Source organism: Fukomys damarensis, unplaced genomic scaffold (genome assembly GCF_012274545.1).
Source record: "Fukomys damarensis isolate Sample0158 unplaced genomic scaffold, DMR_v1.0_HiC HiC_scaffold_39, whole genome shotgun sequence".
In the NCBI taxonomy this organism is placed as follows: Eukaryota; Metazoa; Chordata; class Mammalia; order Rodentia; family Bathyergidae; genus Fukomys; species Fukomys damarensis.
In genome coordinates this window covers 112,064,539-112,085,950 of record NW_022900951.1, presented here as the reverse complement: position 1 = coordinate 112,085,950, position 21,412 = coordinate 112,064,539, and the positions used below count along the sequence as shown (strand labels likewise).

At 38.4% G+C, this 21,412-nt stretch overlaps 1 protein-coding gene across 2 annotated transcripts in view; it reads right to left on the bottom strand.

The window, feature by feature from the left end:
* The window catches only part of Fhl1 (four and a half LIM domains 1), a 55,061-nt gene extending 33,964 nt beyond the window's left edge, over window positions 1-21,097 (bottom strand). Inside the window, exons 1-2 of one of the 2 annotated variants that reach the window (XM_010642518.3) lie at window positions 21,056-21,097; window positions 2,911-2,983 (exon numbers count right to left, since the gene is read on the bottom strand). The gene's annotated coding sequence lies outside the window, so the exon portion shown is untranslated. Of the gene's footprint in view, window positions 1-2,910; window positions 2,984-9,760; window positions 9,839-21,055 lie in introns of those variants that run through there. The other variant, XM_010642510.3, reaches the window with a different exon arrangement.
* Between the last annotated feature and the right edge of the window lie 315 nt (window positions 21,098-21,412).

The window sequence follows — 21,412 nt, the reverse complement described above, 5'->3', positions numbered from 1 at the left end:
CTTGCAACCTCAATTTCATCTAGACCTGAGCTTGAAAACTCACATCCCCTACACGAGTAAAACACCTCAGTAATGGCATCCACCCCTCGTCCTTACTGTCAAGGAGACAGCAGAGAGTACCAGGGACTGCGGCAAACCTCAGAGTTCATGCTCCACCTGAGGGAACAGAAGTGATTTGGCGCCAGTGCAGTACAGCCAAAGAGGCATGCAGGCTCAGTGTCGCCAGATCTTCTCAGATTTCAAGAGAAGCTTAAAAATCTGGATTGTTAAAAATGTGAAATCTTTCAATTTTTAAATGCTGGCAATTCACTTGAAATGTTAAAAGAACACTTCTGTGTGCCAGATCCAGCCCATCAGTTTGAGACCTTGGCACTAGAAGGATGATTTTGAAACTCTTCAAACCTGGGTAACCCATCTGTGCTGATCTGCATGCCTACCACTCACACTCTGAGAGAGGTCACATCAATATCAAAGTCACACATCAAATCATTATGACTACTGTCTTTTATAATTCTGTGGTTTGTGAATATTAAAAAACTTCCAAATTAATAGTGAAAATGACCATATGCCACCAATACAAATATTTCCTAGATGCAAACTACGTGTCTAAGTAACAATATTGTTACTAGATTACAGAGAACTCATATTTAGCCCAGATAACGCATGCATTAGAGATTATGCTGTAGTCAAGTTTGTGTTAAAAATATTCTATAAACTAAAAGACAAACAAATGGAATAATTTCAAGTTTCTGAATTATAAAGTTTATCTACTGATAAGTGCAATATTAAACTTAAAATAGGACACAGTATTATTTTTTAAAGACTGAAGTATCTTTATGTGGAAACTGTGAAGTCCAGTTTGTTAAACTGTTCAATTATTCTAAGCAAATATTTAAACAACAGAGTGTAATCTGGGCATGGTGGCACATGCCTACAATCCTGAGAGGCTGAGGCAGGAGGATTGCCTTGAGTCTGAGGCCAAGCCTGGGCTACATAGTGAGACCCTGTCTCAAAAAAAAAAGTATAAAGTGCATGGTTTATATTTGTGTTCATTGGGGCCCCAGGCACAGCTGCAGCCCCAGCCACTATGACAAACTTTACTATTTGTACATATGGAGGTGGCATAAATCACAGGCTCAAAGAGCAGAATAGAGATGGGGATTTTGAATGGTCTAATTAACATTGGGCAATGTAATTTTTTAAAAAATCAAAGTCAGTTTCTTCATCTGCAGAAAAGAAAATCACATAGGGATGTCCTACACTTGAAGAATGTCAGACACAAATGTATTACTCTTTGTTTTGCACACTATGACATTTCTAGACTGACACACAGTAGGGCTGAATGAATGGAAGAACACAGGCTGCCACTGCATAATTCTATGTATTTCTGTCACAGTGAAACACAATTTAACACATCCTATTTAACTGACTCACTTGAGAAACTCATCGCTCTCAAAGAAAACCCAAACAACACAAAACTTAGGTCAGAGTTCAGATTTCATTGGGGTATTCATGGTATTAGAAAACTGCTTCAAACATGACTTTGAAAATGTCAACTAAACCATTTAAAAACATCACCTCATGCCCATAGTTGCTATGAAAGTTCTCTACTGATAAAGTATGTTAAAGTTGCAGCTTGCTGTTGAATTCCTAGGGGCAAACAGTGCGTGAGAATTGTCAGGTTCCAACTAAGTAGACAGGAAGACATCTTAAATAATCTAGTCTCTGTTTCTGTGGGAAAATAAAAGCAAGAGCTGTAAAAATGCAGAGAGCTAACTAAAATCCTTGCTCTTTAGATGAACACTGTGGGATTCTGCAGAGGAGGGTGACAGAGTTATAGGCCCCTGCTTGAGCCAAAGTGGTTCTGCTTTTATTTTCTTTACTGAGGTTAGAGCCATGATTTTTTTGAAGACAGGTTTCTACAATTTTTTTAAGTTTAAAAACAACCTTGATCGGTAAAGGCTATCTCTGAAAGAGAGCTGTGGTAAGGTTCAGAGCGAAGATGAAGAGTCCACCTCAGCTGCTGAGGCTTTTATCATCAGCCAGTTTAAAACCTTGGCTCTTGGAAGGGATTCCAACTACCACCATCATGGAGAAAAAGGAGAAAATACAGATTAAACACTTCTAAAACTTTGTCCTATGAATTTTACTTTTTGAGGTTTAAAATATCTATGTGTGAATAGGTATCATCCCTAATTTGAAAATATAAGAATCCAAAATCTGCAACTTTTTGAGCACTGACATGATGCCACAAGTAGAAAATTCCACACCTGGCCTTATGCAGTGATGGGTTATAGTCAAAACACAGGTGCCTGGCCAATGAAATAAAAGGTCTGGACAATCTGGCTGCTCACAGCGATGCAGCAGGCTGCTCCAAACTGGAGGGAAATTTTTAAAAATATGCTGGTACATGCTACTATGACCCAAAAGAAGCATTCTTTGGTATTCCTATCGTCATATTTTATAATGACAATGGTACACTTTGGCCTCTTGTACCCAGAGTAGAAAGATTCCTGCTGGTAGAACTGGTCAGCACTTCTCTGGTCACCAGCAGGAGACTCCTCCTTCCCTGTCCCGTATCTGATCGGTGAAGCTTTCCTGCTCCCTACTGTTCATGCTGTGACATGATCAGGTCTTTATTTTCAAGCAAACCACCCAATGGTTCTGTTGTGCCTTGCAGATCAATTTTCTTGCCCCCAACTTAAAGGAAAATGAGGTTTTCCTTTACAAAGGTAATCCCCAAGAGAGCTAATATTTAGGGTAAGCAGTGATATTGGTTGGGTCAATTAAAATAAACCCTTTTAAAAGCTCCTGTACAAATAAAGCTGTCTGTACAATGCTGCCCATAACATTACAAATTGGAAGCTTGGAGATCAGTATAAGAATTTTGTGGCAATTAATAAAATTTACCTCACACTGGATGTGTAGAGAGCTGGATGTATTCGGCAAGGGCTGGATACAGATGAGAACAGCTTCCAATTGCCTAAGTAAGGGAAAAAATGAAAATCAAGAGTCAAAATTACCTTTTTAGAAGAAAAGTCATAAGTTCTAAAAAAAAAAGTCAACTTTCTTTCAAATGGCTCATGTTAACACATTCTACTTTATTTACAACCCTTAGAGTTAACAGAAAACTGCCAAGATGTTCTACATATTTCTCCAAATGTCTGTTTATCATATAACATTAGCACTGGCAGTGGATCCGGAGCCCTCATTATCAAGCTGTATTAGCTCAAACACTCAGCATTGTTAGGGGAGTGAGCTCATGGCCTGTTTCGGTTTTAAATTAACATTTGGCAATCACCCGGGTAATCAAAACAAATGACTCAGTCGTTTAGAATAGATTTATTAGTTGAGCTTTTTTTCTCTTTTAACATCTTTAGAATATTTTGCCACAGGAGGGCTCGGATCCAGCTAGAATGTAGAACACAAGTCACCAGAGTAATATTTAGAGGTGTTGCCATGGAGATGAGATGCCTGTGACCACTGAAGTTATCTCCGATCAACAAAAGGATTAGGACGCAGGCAAGGGAGCAGGATCATCCCAATGCGGATGGTTGTGCAGCACTAGGAAACAGGTGTGCCATGTGCTGTTCCCGTCCCTGACACAGTCTGCCACAACATGCTGCTCTCTCCAGGCCCACACAACCTTGCCACAGGCCCAAACACATCACCACCTCATTCCTTCTGAGGAAAAGACAGCCCCACCCCCACTCCTGCTCTTGCACTGCTCCGTCCCTACAGCCTGAACAGTGCCTGGCATGCAGGCGGCTCTCAAGAACGATCAATGGAAATAGGACAAACACAAACTAAGGATTATAATCCTTAGTTGGAACTCCCCCTTCCACCAACCATTTCCAGACTGCCCATCAAATAGGCAGTGGCTATAGATTTAAGAAATATTAAGGTGCTGGACAATAAAGTGCCGCACCCATTATTCAAACAGGCTAATGAGTTCATCTGTCTAAGAGATCTAAATAACAACTATCAGAGTTGAGGACAACTCTACTAAACTCAAAATGGACAAAGCTGTTGATTACAGGGAAAGGGCTTGTCAGCCAGGTCAAAATTCCAGGAGAAGGCAAATCTGTGGCAGTGGTGAGGAACATTCAGAAGAGAATGTTTGAAATGACTGAATTCAAAGGAACACCTTCAACTCCTCTTCCCACTAATGCTTCAGGAGACAATACCTTCATGGACATACTTCATGCTACATCTTGCCTGTCCTACAGGACTTTAAGTTTCTTGGTAGTGGGGACAAAAACTTTTCTCTTTCCAAACTGAGCATGGTATGTATAAAAAAGGCTCTGTTCCTTTTTGTCTCCTACCACCCACACTCCATTCATATGGAACTCACACTTTCTAGAAAGTGCCACACCCTCCACACAGCTGCAGCAGGATCACAACATGGCACAGCTGTTGTCGCAGCCACGATACTGAAGTCAGACTGGTTCAAAGACTGGCTCTACCTCATAGTACCTGCCCAGCAACTCTGAGCCTTACAATGGCACCTTACCTCACAAAGAGCTAAGGGCAGGTGAGGCACTCACTGAATATTACAGACATAATTATCACTAATACTAGAGCAAGAAAAGAGTCAAAATGTTATCAAATTTCAATAATAAACTCCTATACTGCCACAGATGCCTGGCACCAAATATACTTCTCTTTAGATTTAACCCCATTTGAACTTCCAACCTAAATCCCTCACACTCTAGCCTTAAAATCCTATTTCATCCCTACTCATCCTTCTGGAATTGATTTTCCTGGAGATGGACACAATTTATACTGGCTTTAAAGAATCTGGGTCTCTACTTAGAAGAGTCAGAAGAGCTTAAGATCCCAGACCATGCCTTCCCTACCTTCTCTGTTGTTCCCACCTCTGTAAATTCAGGTTTAGAGGGCCACAGCTGGGGAAGGGACGGGGAAAGTATCTTCTAGCGACCAAACCAGGACCATGGCTATACCTTTCAGAGGACTTCCTTGCATTTCCTGTTCCCTGACATCATCCAGAGGCCAGGCCCAAAGGCTGGGAGGCAAAGCTCTCAAAACTGGGTCCTACTCAAGGCCCTGAGAGAGCTGTCTTCCATTCCATACTTTATAGGTTACCCATCAATAATGAATCCACAAAGGAGTGACATGTTAACTACATTTGTGCCTCCTTTTCACTTTACTGTAACACTGCTTGGGGCTCTGAGGAAGAAGACACTCATGGTGGGTATACTAGAGTGTACTTTCAAACTGCAGCAGATAACTGGCTCCGACTAGACATAATACAAATCATGTTGACAATATTGCGCAAGTCACAGAAGGAAAACAGAGCAGCAGCCAAACGCATTGGGTAAAATATGATGACAGCAAAGTAATCCAAAATAAAACCCAAATACTTCAGGGTCAGTCATGCTTTAAAATAAATGTTAATCTTATCCATCCTGACAGAATTAATAAGTGAAATTAGACAAACCATTTATATTATTCCTGAATAGGCGAGCAGTTACATTTTAGTGTTTAATACATACCACCAACTTTCCTTCAGGTTTAACCAAAGTATTCTGGTCTCAGACACTGATGACCATATCAGCACTTAAAGTCAAGCTCAAATGATCCCTAAATCACCAATCAATTGGGTGAATTATGAGGAAAAATAAAATCCAGAGATAACAGCTGTTTGAATGAATTTAAAAGACCAGTTGAATCAATCAAAATGGATGATCCCCAGGGATTCACTGTCTCCTTTAGATTCTTTGAATGTGATTGCCATGGCAACCGTTCCTTAATCATGTCCTTCAGAATATTCTCTCCCACCTAAGAAATCAATGAGCGGGTAAACCCCAAACATCTTCTTAAATAGGTACACTTGTGATGGCAATGGGACCACAGACTTCTCAGTTACCCTACTTTTTAAAAAATTTACCTACTTGAGCTCCTATGAGGGTCACAAACACTAGCAATATGCACCATTAAAAACACATTTTCAGTGTTACCATAAAAGGCAGTAATAAATGCAGCTGAGATGGCCACTGGCTCATTTCCTTTAGCAGAAGAACTGATAAATTGGCTCTCACTCAACAAAATAATTTATTCAAAATAAACAGTTCAGATAAAACATCTTATCTTTAATAATTCCAACATAACTAAATTGTCAGTCTGCAACATAACCAAATCATTAATGACATATTAATTTAGTAGGTAAACAGAAACTAAAAGGATGGAGCAATGGGTGTAGCTCAGAGGTTTAGCACTTGCCTAGCACTAGCACACCTTGCCTTGGGTTCAATACTCAGCACCACAAAACACACACACACACACACACAGAGGATATTATCAGTTAGAGAAATATAATAAATTCCCATTTTGTGTCCTATAATAAGATTTGTTATACAGTGTAGCTGATGATATACTTCTCTGGAAAATCATTTATTTCCATTAACATGGATAAATTATAAGCTTCTGCCTTTATTTTATATGATATAAATCACTATATTATTCACATCTGAAGGGATAGTTTTCATCCTTATTCAATTTGGGAAAGATAAACTACATTTTAAAAAGGTGTCTACTAGGTGTACGGTATACATTTACATTTGTGATTAGGCCAGATTTTTGCATGGACTTTTGCAGTTCCTGAACTATTTTTAACTTTGTGTTAGTATATATGTAACCTTTAAAAATACTAAATCTGCTTTTATAGTTTTTCAAACTAGTAAATATCTTACCAAATGTGGTCTGACCTATAAATTGAAAAGAATGTGTAAGAGTAATCAGTGCCCCCTATTATTCCCCCAAATAAACATCAAAAAGATCTTTCCATGGGCGGTATCTACAGCCAAATTTAAAGAACTTTTTGGTCAGGGGGTCTGAGGGTGTAGCCCAGTGGCAGAATGTGCCTAGCATGTACAAGGCCCTGGGTTCCAACCCCAGCACCAAAAAAAAAAAGGAATTTTTTTTTGGTCATAAAGGGAGAAGCATATATGTGCTTATTTCTTGACAGGCATACTAAAACATTAAGAATATTTAATTTAAAAACCACTGAAAGTAGAATAGAGGAAACTAAAATTATCAGGCATTAGGAACAAAGCAAAAACAAGTCAAATGGTGAAATCCAGCAAGAAAAATAGAGTGACAAATATTTGCTAAAGTCAAAAGGTAAAACCTTGAAATTCTTGTCCTTTGCCCTAATGTTCAACAATACTTTTGTTTTGTTTTAAAAATAAGGAGATTGACGTCTTTTCAGTGACTATTATAGCAGCTCCCAAATAAAACCAATGACAGAAATTCATTTAATTGACTGAGAGGTTTGAATTAGCCATTGCCAAGTTTACAACTTTCCCACAATTGCAAGCATTCTTTCGTTAAGAAAACTGCATTTTTCCCTGACATGATGATCAAGAAGAGCTTGTTAGGTAATGATAATTCTCTGTTTATATAACTCCCTGTGAACCATCCCCCAAATTAGAACTACATCAAAGCAATGAGGGACATAACTGATACAGATGTGTGACAATTCTGACAGAAGCATCTAGAGAACTGTAGTCCTCCCTGAAGTCTGAGAGGGACTCCTGAACCAAAGACACTATAAGACCTGTCACCCCATGACCCTCAGTAAACCATGCCCATTTTTTTGCAAAAGAGCTTTCATGGCTTTTCTGCCTTGTGATCTCATTTCTACAGGCCAAATTTGGCCCACTATCACTTCACACAGAGACTGCTTAATCAGACTTAATGATGGGCATGCACCCTTCTTTATGTAGCTGTCAGGATAATCTCTCAAACGTACCAACTCAAAGGTATCACTCGCTTTCTGCAAAACCTTGCTCCAGTTTAAGGGCTAAATTTCTTAGCTTTAGATTCAAGATTGTAGCTCAATTTCACCTTTCCCCATATTCAATGATGGCTTTGGCTGACTCGTCGTCTCTGAGGGTCACTGCTACTAGAGAATGAAAGGTGCTTTGGCTCATGCTGCTCTCCCCTAATTAGTGATTCTCAAAACCAGTGCACCATGGGAGCTATAGCAACTACTCATGTTTAGGTGCTTGTTATGGTTTGAATGTGAGTCCTATAAAATTTAGGTGTTGAAACCTATTGGCCAATATATTATATTAAGAGATAGGCCCTTTAAGAGGTAATTAGGCCATGAAGGGTCCTCCTTCATAAATGGAATTAAGGCCCTTATAAAAAGGCTTCACTCAGCATTTAGCCTTCTTGGCTTTCAACCTTTTCCCCAAATGTGGTCTCTTTCCCACTTAGCACATCTTTCCAGTGCTGAACTTGAATCTGACCATACTTCCCAATGATGGTTCTGAACCAGAGGCTGCAAAGCCAGGATGCCAAGGCAGGACAACTACTGATGGCTTTGCAGACCTGCTTACACTGCACAGTACAGTTTAAGAGGCCCTCATCAAAGTTTCTTCCTTCTTTTATTCCCTCTAACAGCTCTCCCCACCTTCCTTGCTGTTATAGTTTGAATGTTTTTGTACCCTCTAAAATTCATTTTGAAACTTAATCACCAACATACTGTTAAGTGCAAAGGCCCTGAGGAGGTGATTAAGTCATGGAGGATGGAGCCTGCAGGAGAGGGGTTAGGTGCCCTTCTAAAAGAGCTAGACAGAAGAATTCATCCCTTTGGCCCTTCCACACTCTTTCATGTGAGGACACAACATTCCTCTACTGAGAACACAGCAGCAAGGTGCCACCTTGGAAGCACAGAACAATCTTCATCAAACAATGGAACCTGCCAGTGCCTTGATCTTCAGCTTCTGGCCTGCAGAACTGTGAGAAATAAATTTCTGGTGTTTATAAATCACCTAGTGGCAGGCGTTTTGTTATAGCAGCACAGACTAAGATAATATCCTACCCCCAACAAAGTTTCCACAAATAAATCTAATGCAGCCAAAGTTGAGAACCACTGTGCCAAATTCCTACAGCTCGTAGTTGTCAAACTTTAGTGGGCATTAGGTCTCCTGAGGGAGGGGGTATCTTGTTAAAACTCAGAATCCTGGGCCCTATCCCTGGCATTTCTGACTCATCAGGTCTGGGCTCATAAATTTGCAATCTAACAAGTTCACAGATTATACTCATGCTGGTGAGCCACAAGCTCCATTCTAAGACAGTGATCTATACATAATTATAATTAGTATAATTATATAGTATAAATACACGTATCCAGATATATATAATGGTAATCATCACAAGTATAGATTGAGTATCCCTTACCTGAAATCTTAGGGCAAGAAATGTTTCAGATTTAGAATTGTTTTCAGATTTTGGAATATTTGCACAGACTTTACTATTTGAGGATCCATAATCTGAAAATCCAAAATCTGAGCACTTAGGGATGTTTATTTTAACCTTTACAACTCATTTAGCAAAAAAACACATGCCATCTTCTGGAATCTCTCTCACATTTGTTTATGAACCAATCTATACACAGTCTTAGAGACTATCCAATCCCCTTTAACAAAATGAAATCATGAGCAGGGAAGTGATTTGCCCAGAGGATCTGGTTAGTGGTAGAACTCTTGCTAGGATTCAAAACTCCTGACTGTCCCTGCTCCCCCACCCCATTCAATTCAATACTCTTTCCACCACACCCTAAGTTTGTCTGTACAAGCTTTTCCAATTAGAATGAACATTACTTGCTTGAAAAGTTCCCTACTGATATTCTCCACAGCATCTGGCATGCCAGCAAAGTGCCTTGCACATTAGAGTAGGAACTCGATAAACACTTGTTGATTTACATTTTATGAAGTACTCAGCCACATACTTGCCAAAAGCTGGGTTTGGCACTCCATGAACTGTTTCCTTACACTATGGAACATGCACAGCTCTGCTTCCACAATTAGCCACAGAGTACATTCTTCACATCAACATGCATGCTGCCATTATCTGCTCTGGAGACAATGACAAAATAAACGTTATAAAGAAAAATTACACATGCTTAAAAGAGGAGAGGTAAACCACATCATGAAATAATTATGAGGTGAAACAATTCAATTTCGAGTTGCATGTCAGAAGACCTTTACAAAATACCTACGTTCCCATTATATACCAAGGAAAGCACTACAGCGGTTAAAAAAAAAATCTGAATGTCAAAAATTACCAAGTACATCATTCTGGTAATTTGAATACTTTGGCCAAACTTTTATTCATGTTGAGGCCCTCTTTCTCCATTAACAAAATAACTTTTAAAATTACTGGACTAAGAGTAAAGAGGAAACAGAAGGAAGAAGAGACTAAGAGGAGCCAAAGGATGGCAAGAAAGAGGTGAGTGAGCAGGAAAAGCAAGAGGACACTGCCACATACCTGCCCCAAAAGCCCCTTCTATAGCCACAGTTTGCACATCTGCACATTCAACCAAGTGTGGATAGACATGTTCAAAAAGAACATTTACAAGTCACACAACAGCTTTGGGCCCAAAGTAATCACACTCTGACCTGGGTACTGGCTCAGAAAGCTGACACAAACTCACCAATTAACTGTTTCTAGTGACACCACAAATGCAAGAGTCAAAACAGTGCTCACTGGATAGTAGGGCGGGGAACTGGTCAAGCCTGGGCCTTTACCACAGGATGGCATGACACACCAGCAGGTGGCAGACAAGGAAGTCTCCAAGCCAGTGCTCACAGTGATCCATCTACTGCCTATTACGCAGCTATGCACAGCATTTGACACTACTGCCAAGCTTTCATGAGATCTCGAACAAACACTAGACTTTAATCTATGAGGGAGTAACAAAACGTACCTCATATAGTCTTTGTTTTCCAAAACTCAAATGTATAAACAGTTTTTAGTTAACAGACTATTTGTGAGCAGTTTTAGGTTTACAGAAAAGCTGAGTGGAAAGCACTCAGTTTCCATATACCTCCTCAAGGTCCTCCTTGTGACTTCCCATCCATCATTAATTTCATGCATTGGTGTGGTATGCCTGCCCCAACTGATGGGCCAGTATTAATATGTACGTTATGAACTAAAGTCCTACTTTGCATTAAGGTTCATCCTTTGTATCACCCTTTTTTGGCATTTTCATAAATGTTGAAGGTGTTTTTAATATTGTTAGAGTCTGAAGAATAAATCCTCACACCTCATGACCATTTTGTTTTAGCTTTGTCAAAGAAAATTTTATAGATTTACAATATAAATCATTTTTTTGATGATTTATGATTTCAAGACTCTTGTACCATAGCCCAACAAATAAATTCAACTTTGACCACCCAAATATCAGCCTTTCACAACCATTCAACATTCAGTAGGGTTCCAAAGTTGGAGTTAGAAGTTACTGGGTCACAAAATAAAAAATGAGAAACGCAGCCCCCAAGATGTCCCCTGACAGGTTGGAATTATTTCTTGCTTATTTAGTCTGGAGACATTTATGAAAATGACCTTGTCCTGACAAGAATAATGCAAGAAGTAGTATTAGGAGATAGGAAAGACACATTAAAAAAATCAGGGAAGAATACAGAGACGGCAGAAACAGAAATCCGAAGTGGTAGGACAGTAGATGCAGACCATAGCAACAGCCATTGAACAGAGACAACCAGACATTTTTTGACATTTGAATTTTTCTGAGGGAATGAAAGGGGACAAATTACATCTCAGTAGGGTACCTCTTAAATTGCCCAACTGAACATATTGCTAAGAAAATAATGTTTGGCATATTAAAAGTTTTCTCTGCACATAAACGTGTGTAAAGACAGCACACTTTCTATGCACAGAAAATGCTCTCTGAAGCCTGCTTCAAATCTTCTGGTGAGCACAAAGGATATAGGGTCATTCCAATAAAATGTGTGTGTGTGTGTGTGTGTGTGTGTGTGTGTGTGTGTGCGCGCGCGTGTGCCTGCGTGCCTGTGTGGCTGGAGGTACAGACAAAACGTCATGTGCCACATTAACATTTCAGTCCAGAATGGACTATACATTTGAATGGTCCCATAAGATTATAATGGAGCTGAAAAATTCCTATTGCTTAATATTTTTTTACGTTTTCTATATTGACATGTGTAACACTGTGCTACAATTGCCTACAGTACTCTGTACAATAAAATGGTACACTGGTTTGCAGCTGAGGAGCCTGTAGTCTAGATGAGGAGGCTAAGCCATCTATGTTTCTATAAGTACATTCTGATATTTGTACAGTGACAAAATCATCTAACATTTCTCAGAAAATATACCCATCTTTTTAAATGTGTGACTGCCTACAAATATAAAACCCTTTTTCCCCTTTCATTTTTTACTTTACAAATAAATGAAGCAAAATTGAATTTTATTTTTTCCTGTTCTTCCAGGATTTAACATCTTACTGACCCTATTTAAGAACACATAAGGCTCTTGTTTATCAGAATTGTTGCTCTCTTGGCTGTAATTTTCCTTTGATCCAAATATGTAATAAGACTATTTGCTAAGTAATTTACTTGTAGGCAATGAGAAAAGACTCTAGAAAATCAATACCTAGAATTCCTCTGTAATATTATTTTACCTTAAATCTACAGAATTGCACTTGAGACATAAATCTGATTTTTGTGTACAGGATCCACAAAGTTTCAAAGCTAGTCTGGAATGTGGCTCTCACGCAAAAGCAGATCAGAGGCTGCTTAGAAATGGTGCAAAGAAATAATGTATTACAAAAGGGCCATGGTGAAACTTGTAGGGATGAAAAATATGCACAGCCTGACTATGGCTACAAACATTTGACAAAACCCAGCAAATTGGAGGTTTTAAGTGAACAAAGTTTGATGTACATAGTCAATAAAGTGGATATATCAAAAGTAGTTCTAACAAAGGTCAGCTGCTTTATCCATATATGGAAGTAGAAACTTTCACGTCCTTGTATTAGTTTGGCTGCTTGGTTTCTTTCCTTGGTATGATTAGGTGAGCTTACAACACTAGAAAATTTCTTCCCAGTTCATTATTTAAGAGAAGCATGGCTAGGATTTGAAAGCTTGTATCGATCCTGGCATTTTTTTTTTTTTTTGGTACTTAGATTTAACTTGGGTCCTTGTGCTTGCAAGGCAGGCAGCAGAACCACTGAGCTAAATCCCTGACTAGATAGAGCATCTTCGACAGGGAGTTTAACAGGCTTCTTTAGCTTGTAGAAGCTATCATACTAAGGACTTTAACTATTTTATTCATTTTCAGTATTGCAAACTATAATCATCTACAACGTAGTTCTTACAAAGTATTGAAAAACCATATATTTTATTAATTCTCTCAATCCACTACCATTGTATTGCTTTGTTGAGACAGAGTCTATGGAGCTCAGGCTGGCCTTGAACTCACAGCAATCCTCCTGTCTCAGCCTCCCGAGTGCTGGGATTACAGGCATGCACCACCACACCCAGCTTCAATCCACTACTATTGTTTATTGATATAGTATGAATTATAACTTGTGTATCTGCCTCTGTGTGTGTGTGTGTGTGTGTGTGTGTGTGTTCTCCCTGGTGTCTAAGAAATCAAGGGAAAACAGACTCATTACTTCAGCTGCCCTGGCCACATCAAAGTGCAGATTATTGATTATACTTATAGGCAGATGCTAACAATCAGCATTACAAATAAGAATGGTACATAAAACTAGGTCTGGAAGATTAAACTGTAAAACCAACTCCTAATGTTCTTAATACATCACACATTTCAAATCTGGCAAGAGTCAAGCAGAGCCTTAACCACATTCTAAATTAGAAAGTGAATGATAAGACTTATTAACTAATCAAGTATACAGATTTAGTTTTGTAACATTCTCATCAAAACAACTTTATCAATAAAATCTCGGAATTTCCAGCTATCATTTCTTTAGTATGAAAGTAAATCTAAAACCCTGTGATATTAAATATTATTGTGATTATATTGTCTATGGAACATTCGATGTCTTGAAATATGTGTAACATTTTATATGAGTAAACAAATACAGATTTCACAAGCAGTAAAGCGCTGATAAGAAAGACATCTTATTTTAATTGTTCTTTTCTCTGGGATTCTTCCATGAAAAAACACAGTCTACGTCTCTCTCCTCTCTTTGCATTTTATAATAGTTCAAAAACAACACAACTACCACTGTTTAAATCCAGAGGAAAATCCATTTTCAGAAGAGAAATACAGTGTACTGTAAGCAGCTAGGAAGAGATGGACCTTTATTGATGATGCAAGCATTCATTAGCAGGAAATAATGATGAGCAGGAGCAAATACTACTGAAAGCACATTGCTAGACAAGGGTAAAATTTTCTTAACATTCACATATTAAACCATTGGCAATGTGTACCTACATTCATTATTTCATGTAGCTTTGGTATTTTTTGAGGCCCTGGCTGTAAAGAAGGAATAATGTAATTTAAACCTATATAACCTGTGTATATATGTTAACCTATCCTATCAATGCCAGTTCTGTAGAGAATGACACCAGCTCTTCTCACTTCATATTTGCCCTGGAGGTCATCTCCCCTGTCCATTCAAAGCTAAGAATCAGATATGGCCCAGTTCAGACATAGTAACTGTGTAACACTGGCAAAGTGGTGTAAGAGAAAGATGCAGGAGCACATGAATGTGCTGGAAGGATCTGGTTACACCAAGAGCCTGGAAAAAAGAAAGTGGGCTGTCAGATGGGCTGAAAATAAGAGTCACCCTGAGAGTAAAATAGCTATAGGCAAAGGGAAAGAGAGGAACCCCACCCAGCCACAGAAAGAAATGAAGAGTGGCAGGGGGAAAAAGAGAAGAAAAGCTAAAGAACGTATTTTGTCAGGCTGGGGATTCAGCTCAGTGGTTCTGCCACCCACCTTGCAAGTGCAAGGACCCAAGTTCGATACCGGCTACCAAAAAAAAAAGAACTTATTTTGTCTAAGAACAAGTATCTGTATGCTTGTACTTTAATGATGCTGCCTGCCTGCATCTACTATAATTTAACTTTCAACCTAGGTTTAGAAACAGGTGCAATCTTTAAAATATCATTCCTATACTTTCAACAGACATCTCATTTCATAGAGGAAAATTATTTTTCATGAAGCAATAGTTCTAAGTGTGGTCTTCCAGGCTAGCAAGTCTAAAGACTCTTCAAATCTTTTTTTTTTTTATTCCAGTACCTAGAGACATATGTGATATGCTTTGGCACTTGCCTGATAGTCCACAGGAAATTAAACTTGAGGAGAAGATGGATACAAGTTATTTATCACTAATGTTTAATTTAACTCAGCAAGTAATATGAAAAATTCCTGTGTTGCTCACAAATTATTTTGGTCATTTTTCAAAACCGGAAATACTTGGGCTTTTGATAGCCTTTAGGATAGTTAATATATTTCTACCATAAAAGATTATTCTTTTGAAAGAGAGGCCATCAAAAAGTTCTTGACTGTTAATTCTTTAATTAGGAAATACAAATTTACCTGTGCATGGAGAGGATCCAAATTTGCTAAGTGGAAAATAATTCAAATTGGAACTCTGACATTAGCATATTATATGATCTTGGATCAGCTGCTTGACCTCATTGAGCCTCAGTTTTGCCATCTATAAAATGAAAGGAGGCCTGGGGATTTAGCTCAGTGGTTCTGGCAACTAGCTCGCAAGCGCAAGGACCTGAGTTTGATCCCCTGTACCAAAAGTAAATAAATAAATAAATAAATAAATAAATAAATAAATAAATAAATAAATAAAATGAAGGGAAGGATGGGTTGTGATAGCCCCATCTAATATTTAAATTCTATTAAGTTGGAGAAGAAATGTGCAAGAGCCATCATTTCTTTAGGTAGCTGACATGAGAAGTCCTAATAGCTCTCTAACTCCCTGGCAGTTTTCCCATTTAACTAGTATTATGATCGTAACTCTACGTAGAGATGCAGCAACCATTCAGAAAATCCTTTGGTAGTTTTAAAACAAAACTTTCTATTTACAAGAGGGATATTTTTGCAGTGAATCTGCCATTAAATTTTACTGCATTTTTAAATATAGAAAAATATTGTCACTAATTTCTGGATGGTGGATTATGCCTAATCTTTATTCTTGAGGCTTTTCTCTACTTTCTCCATCTTCCCACAGTACTACTTTTTATTATCACTGGAAAAAGTAAGTTTTCCAAAGGATTACACTTTCTTGCAGACTTTACATCTCTGGAGCCTACTCTAAAATCAGTGGGGACTGGGCAATAGGTCAGAGGTAAAGCACTTGCCTAACATGTGCGAGGCCCTGGATTCAATCCCAAGCACCACAAAAAATAAAAATTAAATAAAATCATTGGAGAGGGGGACAGGATCAGGCAGCATCACCATGCCTATCTACACAAAGGGGTGAATATACAAATGGCAGAGTGCTATAGTCAGAATCAAGGTATTATAGTTAGAATCTATGGCTCACAGTCCTATGGGAAATCAAAACATGCATTTTATCTAAATAACAGTTCTATTTTCCAGCATCCTGGCCCTTGAGAATCATGGTTAAAATTCCTTTCCAATTTAAAGTAAATGAAATGAAACACAAGGTCCTTTTTCTGCCCACACACGCACAAATTGCTTTCCAGACAAAATGATTGTTATTGGGCTGTTTTTTAAAAAATTCTTCCTCTTTTATGCCCTAAAACAAAACACATCAAAGTTAAAATAAATATTTAGCTGTCAAAACAAAACACCCCCATATGGAAAACACAACTATGAATCTGATGATGTTTATTATTAAAACAACATCCATAACAAGCGCAAATGTTTAAACTGTAAAAAGAACACAAACTCAAATAGTGTCATTATAGAGTTCTACAGGACAGTCCTAAAGAAGGCTGAAGGTGAACTGCTGAGAGGATATAAACACAGCTGACCTCCAGGTTCATGGCTATCAAAGCACCACCTGAAAAATTCAGGTAAGATGAAAAATGAAATCCTCCAAAACGACAATAACAGTGTCATTTTCAGTAGACCTCCAGAACAAATTCTTTGTCAAATTCAGTTCTCGTCAACTGAGTAAGGTACAGAAATTCACCTTTATTCTCTACCTGAATACAGCAAATGCACTGTGAACTAAGTTACCTCTGAAATTACTTTTACCCAGGTCCAGTTACTCTCTTCTCTCCACCAGGCTTCTCAACCCATCGTCAACATTTACAGCAAGCAAAAAAACAGTAGCTTAGTCATGGGACATCAATTCAAACTCCAACTCTAACTTATAAATTGCACAGTCTAAGCAAGTTACTTCACTAACCTCTCTCACTTGCATCTGAAAAATGTGCATCCTAACTACTCTGCAGAGTTGCTGTGAACATCAAATTAGATAATGGGTGCACTGGTGTACTTCCTGGAAATGCAGTAGGTATTCAGTTTGTGTTGGTTTCCCCATTCCCCCATCCGCTGACATTCCAACTATGATCAAATTTAACATTCATGGCTTTAATTACTCTCAAGCAAGCTCAATGGTATATGGCACATGTAGTAATTTTCATTTTGTTAAGCAAGATTTTGAATGGTGTATGCCTCAAGGGAGACAGTATGAAATTGCACTCAAACTATGAACTTCAGAGAAATAAGATGATTTTAATTTTGATTTCTACTTCCAACCTTGACCAGCTGTGAGACCTAGGGCAAGATAACTACCTCTCTAAGCCTTGTTCTTCATTATAAAATGAAGTTAATATATAATTTATACAAGTACCTAACAGAGTATGATAAATGGTAGCTGTTAATTATTGCATTGTTTAGGTTGGTATGCAGGAACTAGTCACTTTTAAAACTTTTCAAGTGAGCTCAGCCAACTGTTCATGTTACTGTTCTCTACTCTCCCAGAGTTATGATTTCTAGCACTTTGTGGAGGAAATTACATCACTGGCATTATTGATGTTTCAGGCTGCCCTATACATTCCAAGATGTTTAAGCGGCATCCCTGCAAAACATCTGGACATTGTCCAATAACCCCAGTGCAGCAAATTCCCCCTGGCTGAAAATCATTGGTCTATCGCAATCCATAAACTCAGGAATTCTCCAAGATCTCAGGGGGTAGCCCTCTAGAAGGTTAAAGGTTTAATGGAGCTACTCATTAGTACTAGTCACTCTTCTGGGTTCCATCATCCATTCTTATCCATAATTCAAAATTGACCACAGAAAAATAATTCAGAGGTCCAATTTGCCATCAGAAGGCGCTCTAAATTACACGAACAGATGCTAGCCATCCACTTCTTACTACTCTACAGTGATTCAAAGTTGAATCTGAGCATCAAGAAACCTTGCCATATCCATTTACTTTACACAGAATTTCTTTACACATTGCATCCATATACCAAACTGTCACACTGTATCCCATAAATGCATATAATTACGTGTTGATTAATGTTTTTAAAAAGGAAGAGACTACAGACTCTAAGATGAATTATAAACCATATTACATTATGGAGGATTGGTTGTAGGAATCTTCTGTGGATACCAAAATCCACAGGTGCTCAAGTACCTTCTATAAAAAGGCATATTATTTTTATATAATTTGTACACATCCTTTTGTATAGTTAAGTGACTTCTAAGTGACTCACAATTACTAACATAAGTTAAATAGTCATTACACTATATTGTGTAGGGAAAATTATATGAAAAAAAGGTTCATTAAATGTTCAATAAAGATCCAATTTTTTCCCAAATACTTTCAATCCTTGGGTGAATCCAAGGATACAGAGAGGTGACTGCATTAGCCAAAATGAAAAAACATGTCTTAGTTGGGAAGGTGAGGTCAAATTTATGCAGTAAATAAGTCGCTAGAAAGAAATGACTCCACTGTGCATGGTTGAAGCATGTACACAGTGACTATGTTAATGTCCAAAACATTCCAGATAGCTCTTGATTATACAGGTTCACTATTTTTCATTTAATGATCATATTAGAAAGGTAGGAGCCATTTCTTATCCAGTTTATATCCCTGAACCTAGAATAAGAGCCTCCAATAGAGGAGGTAACTCAATAAATGCTTGTTGAATAAAGAAATAGTCATATACTCTGTTTAATTAAGGACTTTGCTGACAAAAAGAGAATCTTCCTTTGCTCTTGTCCAACAGGAGCTGCAAAAAAAAAAAGATTTCTCAAGTGAAAATAATTACAATCTACTCCCTTTTACCCCAAATCCAAACAACTGGGTAGTTCAATTAACCAAGAAAAAAATGTGTAGGCAAAAGTTAGGGAAAGGAGCCAAATAGATAAGGCCTAAAGTTCAAGCAAGCAGGAACATTTGTTCCACTCCCACTAGGTTATAAAAGCCAATATTACTGGCACCAGAGGGGGAGAAGGGAACTGAGAGGTGGAGAGAGGAAAACAGGGATCAGTCTCAGATTAGCTGCTGTTCCTTCAACAAAGTGCTATTTTTTAAATGCCCAAACTTTAGAGGTGAGGGTGCATTTTTCACAAAAGGCTTGATTTACAAATTAACTTTTGAATGGATATTGGCAAAATCTTAAGGAATATTTAGAAAGATAAACTGATCATACTTTCGCTAACTTTTGAAATACCTTTTCTCTCCTGTCCCACAGGAAGTACAGGTTCTCAAAAAGGCAGATAAAAGACACTCCTCTTACCTAGAGAGAAACTTGAGGGCCACTTCCCTCCAACATGCTGTTCTTTGTAAAACATTTTACACATCTTTCAGTATTCTGTTCCTCAGAGGAAAACAAATCAGACCTAAATATTTAAAAGTATGCTGTTTTCACTGTTAAGTGTACACAGAAAAAATCACATAAGTTTTAGACATGGTGCATAGTCACATAAATAATTACATTTTCATCAATCTTCCAGACTCAAACTCTATTTCTTCCACTTGAACACTTCTAGTAAACAAAGTACTTATCTTATTCAAGTAATTGTTTAGTTTAAAATGCATTAAGTTGGTTTCAATGCACTGATACTACTACAAGAGAAATTTTACCCATTTAAATCTTACAGGATCTCTTAAAAGTTTCACTTGAAAATCTACACTTGCTTGAAAAAATAGTTTCCTTCTCCAAAACTTAAATATGGGAATGGCAGCCTAGAATTTCAAAAACCCTACATGGTTACAGAATTTATATGGCAGTCTTAGACTACGTATTTGTAGTAACGTGGTTTGCACAAATCATGGTCCAACTATCTGACCAATTTCCTGTTGCATAAAGATGACATTTACCCTTTAAAATGTTAAATGTGCTTTTTTTAAAGACAGAAAGTAGACTAGATTGGAACCTTATGGAACTAAAATGGGAAGGCATTATAGTCCTACAACATTCAAGGCTGATGCCTATTTAATATGTATTCGTCTTAAGCAAATATGAGCATGAATTTCCACAGGCAAAGATACCATCGTAGTAGCCTTTTCTTTTTCAATGTAAGGAACGGAAAGGGTCTGTTTCTGAGGATGAGCTGGGACACAAGACTTTATAAACTTCCGAGGGGCCTGTAATTTCAACTTGTGCTATTCTGCAAATGTTCACATTTTCAAAGAACAATATAACATTTACAATAAAACTGCCTTAATCAAGATAACAAAAAAATGTGCCCGGTCTTCTGTAAGCTTGCCATACATTTGATAATCCAGAGAAGCATTACAAGCAATTACAAAATGATGGCTCCAATTAGGAAAACTGGATCTATTCCAAATTCAAATCAAAGGGAACTCAGTCCCAAAGGAACAATTTAAGTGAATGGTACAAGGGATTTCCAGCAAAGATATACGTTTATCCTACTATTCCTCCTCCTCTGAAAGCCACACAAAATGCTACAACGCTGTACCTCTTACCCATTAGGAAATTGCAAAACCAAACCAGCAATCCCTTTAATAGACTGGGCTCTCTTCTTTTCCCAAGAGGCCTGCCGAGTACAGAATTTTTATTGTAAAGGGCAATCAAAACAAACCTGAGAAACTCACACATTCCCAAACGCAGAAAATAACACAGCACTGAACACGAAGCACATACGGTGTTTCCCCTAGCCTTGCTGATTTTCAAATCTCTACCCAGTCCTGGAAGACTTTAAGAGGCTGGAGGGAAAGAGAAACTTGGAAAGTAGAAACCTGTTTCCCAGAGCCCAGTACTGAAGGTGGCACCTTGTAGGATTTCAAGCTTTTTGAGAAAGGTCACACCCTTCAATTTTGAAAACCCACCTTCTATGGTTCAACCTGGGTGACAATCTTCCTCTTGCTTCTGTAGCTTCTACACTTTAGAGCCGAAATCCCCTATGCTCCCTACCCCCACTCCCCAAACTCCTGCCCTCCTCCTGGAGAGCAGAACCACAAGGGCCTCCCTCCTCATTCTCTCGGCACCCCACCCCCACTCCTCGCACCACCCCCAAAACAAGGAGAGCCCCTCACAACTACTCCCTCTCCTCGCCATCCTTGCCATCTCCGTGGACCGCACCACGACAGGTTCCCTCTCCCCTCCCCAACAGCCGCCATCCTTGATGAGAAACCCAAGGGGGCCCCCCACTTCGTCTTCACCCGCTCCCCACAATCCCGCTAGCT